Below are 4,477 nucleotides of genomic sequence, written 5' to 3' on the forward strand. Positions count from 1 at the left end.
TTTAAATGAAAAGGAATGCATAAAGCCAGATCTTTTTTCAGTAAAAATGAAAAATAAATATACAGAGATAAGGACCCCAAGAAGTTAAAAATGGTTTGCATGATTTTTATTTTCTTCTTTTTATCTGTATTTTCTGACTTTTGTTAACAAATATGCATTGTTTGTATAATAATAAAAGCAAGCAATGAAAGGTTAAAACACACAATAATGAAATGAAGTGTGAAGCTCAGAAATGAATCTGAGATGCTGACTGAAGCAGAAGGGAGAAGAAGCTCCTGCCAAAGGCCCCCCTGAACACCGCTGTCCCCCTCTGTGGTGGCTGGAGGCAGGCAGAGGCAGTGTGACCAAGTGCTTGGAGAATGTGCCATGGACTGCGGTGTTGCCAGATCACCCTCTTTCGCCACATGATCCAGGCGGCTACCAGCACCATGGATGCTCCCTGGCTGCTCTGGGATGGCCTTGAAGGAGGAGCAAGAAGAACCGAAAGCACAAGTATAAGGAGGGGTCTTCTCTGAAAAAGAGCCGGCCTTGTAAGGAGTGGGCAAAGAACCGCGGCTCTCCAGGGCCAGATGCTCACACCATGTAGAGGAACGAGCAAGCGAAATCCCAACGCATCAACTCCAAGGAGGATCATGGCAAGCAGCAGCCACAACAGCCGGCTGAGGAGTTTGCAGAGGCAGCACAGCACCAGCGGAGGGAGGGCCAGGTGCTCCAGCGAACCACCCCAGGACTGGACCGGGCCACAGTAAAGAGGCCTTGCAGGGAGGAGACTCACATCTGTGAGAAAGGCTGTGGAGAGTTCCTCAGCTTCTCTGAGTTCTTAGAACATGAGAAAAATTGCACCAATATCGACCTGTGTTCATCATGAACAACAGTGAGGGGCCAATGACTTCTCCAGGCTCTGCTGGGCCACCAGCCAGAGTCCAAGTGGTAAGGACTGTCACAGGGAGGATGGTGGCCGCTCAGGGGACGTGAAGGAGAAGCCAGGGGTGGAACCTATTCTTTCCTTGAAGACAGACTACCCTGTCACCACACCCCAGGTTAGGCTATTTACCCGAAGGCCAGGTGGCCGACCCTGTCACTCTTCAAGCACTAGGGGGCACCAGAGTGAGGAGTGAATCAGCCGAGTGTGGATGCAATTGCAGCCCCCAGTGCCAACAGCAAACTGTGGGGCCTGGAGCAGGTCCTGTGTTTGCAGCAGCAGCAGCTACAGCAGATACAGTTCACAGTGCAGATCCGAGTCCAGGCGAACATGTGGTCTGCCCACGCCCTCCACTCCAGCATGGCGGGAGCTGATGCCCTGAACTTGGGCAGCCACATGTCCCAGCAGCTTTCTGCGGCTGTGGCTTTGCTCAGCCAGAAAACTAGAAGCCAGGGTCTTTCTTTGGACACCTTGAAACCAGCCTAGCTACATCATGCAAACATCCCTTCTACCACCAGCTCTGTGTCCCCAGGGCTGGCGTCCTCGAGCCCTGGGGCCCAATGGGTCACAGGTGCTTCCGAACTGCCTCCCAGGTGCTCTGATACCTCAGGCCCCAGGCTCTGTGCTCCTCCTTTGTGGCGTTAGACCCAATCCGGAAAGGGAACAGGAAGCTACCCAACGTGGTCCTGGTGGATGTTAAACCCAAAGACCAGGTCGCCCCCTACAGGCACAAGTGTAAGTACTCTAGCAAGGTTTTGGGGACCGAATCCCTTGCAGGTCTCCCTCGGTTCCCATACTGGAGAGACGCTCTTTGTGTGCTCTCTCTGTGGCCACAGGTTCACTGCCATGGGAAACCTTACGGTGCACTTTTATCGACATTTCCAGCTGAAGGCAACCCCCAGCTGTTTGCTGAGTTCCATGCAAAACGGCAGCAGGTGTTCCTTGTGCACTGTCCCTGCTGATGAACCAAGTCTCTCTTTAGACAGCAAACCTGTCCTGGTAACAGCAGCTCCCAATTTAGGGACACCCCAGAATCTCTCTTCAGGGACTAACCCCAAGGACCTAATCGGTGGTCCACTGGTCAACAACCTACTGCCCAGGCCTTCTCCAGAAAGTGAGAATGGATCCACACTCTCTGGGGTGGGGACAAACCGCAATCCCTCAAGGATTAGCGGCTTCCCAAGGGAGAGGGACATGCAAGCCAGGGTGAGACCCTGAAGTTGCGGCAGCTGGCGGAGAACATGGACAAAGCCACCACAAACCCCAACAAACATCTTATTGGCCACCGTGTCTTAAGCTGCCAAAGCTCCCTCAAAATGCACTACCACCCCAGCACTGGGGAGAGACCGTTCCCAGGGAGACCAGTGATTGAGCCCTCTCCCCCGAAGGCCACCTGAAGACACACTTCAGTGTTCACCAAATCAGCACACCGGGGAGACGCAGAGTCTGGGCCCCGTCTCCCAGAAGAAGTTTCCTGATGGGGTCGTGTTGCAGCAGCGTATTCGGGTGCACACAGGCAGTCAGACTCCCAGCACTCCTGTGCTGGAGAGTCCCTGTGACTGTATGGGTCCCGAGCCAATGACGGTTGGTGAGGATGGCAGCATGAGTGTCATCTGTCACAATGACATTGTCAAAAGCATCAGTGTAGATGACGTTGGCTCCCAGAATGCCCCCCAGCAGCTCCTTGAAGGTCCCCAGGCCTCTTCCCAGCACCCATTTAGCATCTCTCATGCCAGGGTTCGCCGTGATGCCCCTCTGGATGCCCCAGAGAAGGTGGGTTCTGCTCCTGTGGTTCTGCGAGGACAGAGCAGCAGCAAAAACAGCTCAGTGGAGAGTAATGGCTTGACCAACGGCTCATCGTCCCCGGCGATGGGAGACCTGGAGTATCAGAGCCTAAGCCAAACATCCTGGAGACTGAATCCTTTCAGGCCCTCTCCCCAGCCAATAGCCAAGCAGAAAGTATCAAGTCCAAGTCTCCTGATGCTTGGAGAACACCCACACTGAAATGGAGGTCGGAGCAGTCTCCTCTCAACATTTGTTCAAGTCCAGCCAACCTGTCAAAGTTGAAATTCTGGTACATTTGGACCCGCGACCACGTCCCCGGGGCATGGCACCTTTGTTAGCAGACCAGCTTCGCAGACCAGGCTGCAACACCACTGCACACGGTGCAGGAGGAGCTCAGCACACAGTGCTCTGCAGATTCATGGGCGCCTTTCATGTGTAACATGTGGATGAGCTTTCCCCACCAAAAGCAACCTGAAGGTCCACTTTACAATGCATGGCACCAACCTTAGCTCTGTAAGCCATGGGAGGAAGTGGCCATCAAGGAAACCATGGCTCTGTTAGGAACAGAGGCAAAAAATGTCCCTGAGGTGTTTCCCAAGGAAATTGCGGCCCCTTCAGTGGAAGCAGTACACCACCTTGCTCGGTGGTGTTCTGGCCACGAAGACCGATGGGATTGCAGAGACTCAGAGCAGAAGTGTGCCTACTCTCCCGGTTTCCCTGGCGGCCGGCTCTGGCGTCAATAACGCCACTGTCTGTGAGACGGTTGGCTCTCAGTCAGCCATCAGGGCCCACGGGGGAAAAGCCGGGTGCTGCTGACCTCATCCCTGGCACCAGTTCCCTCACTTCCTGGGGGAAAACAAGATTGCCATCAGCTGAGCTACAGGAGAACCCATTCCAAAGAAGGAATGCAGAGTCACCGCTGTCAAACGGCGCCTTTTCGGTTTTTTAAATTTTATTTTTAACTTTATTTTTGTTGTTGATGCTATTACGGATGCCCCCGTTTTCCCCACCTGGAAGAACTTACCTCCCTGTTTGGTTTTTTCACCGATGTACAAACAACATTTACTGTCATGACCTCCAGCAGGCCCTACAGTCAGGATGTCGCTGTGCTGCTTTGCAAACAAACAAACAAAAAAAGACAGAAAAAAACATACTAAAACATACAGACTAGTCGGTTTTTTAATTTTGGAAAGGAGCCGGTCTTGCAAAATGGCTTTGAAACCTTTGTACGAGTTGGAGTAACTGTTTGCAAAGACGGTCACCTGCTTCCAGTCAGAACTTACTGAAGCACCACAGTGGGAAAGACTCCTGCTCGGCCTCATGGGGGAGGGGCCCTGTAAGATTGCTAAGTCAAAAGTTTGTCTCTGAGTTATTGCACCTGACTTTAGGATCTAAAAAATTTTTTTTGCCAAGTTGTCTTTCTTTCTGGAATTGCATGTGAATACAATAGCGCCTGTTTATGCTGGGTGTTTTACAGGGGACACAGCAGAGGTTTTCACACCGTTGAGCCAATGACGCCTTGTAAATGGAGGGTCTACACCTAAAAACCCTGTAGTCTTTTTACCAGCCAATGCTGACTATTGGAGGATAAATTTGTAGTATCCCCCCAAGAGTTGGACTTACAGTATCTGAATGTGGCTCCAGGGAAGGCGGAGCGGGGTGGCCGAGGTCAGTCACAGACCCAGCACAGACCGGCCGGCACTCTGTCTCCACGCGGCTAGACAACATCCGAGTGGGGTGTCTCCGTGTTTCCTCGTAACTCTGCTCTTG

General features: G+C 52.5%; 1 pseudogene; it reads left to right on the forward strand.

The window, feature by feature from the left end:
* Positions 1-580: 580 nt before the first annotated feature.
* On the forward strand, positions 581-3,523 carry LOC119048773 (sal-like protein 4; annotated as a pseudogene).
* Positions 3,524-4,477: the final 954 nt, after the last annotated feature.

Source organism: Artibeus jamaicensis, unplaced genomic scaffold, assembly GCF_021234435.1.
Source record: "Artibeus jamaicensis isolate MK-2021 breed Jamaican fruit bat unplaced genomic scaffold, CSHL_Jam_final scaffold_1964, whole genome shotgun sequence".
Lineage (NCBI taxonomy): Eukaryota > Metazoa > Chordata > Mammalia > Chiroptera > Phyllostomidae > Artibeus > Artibeus jamaicensis.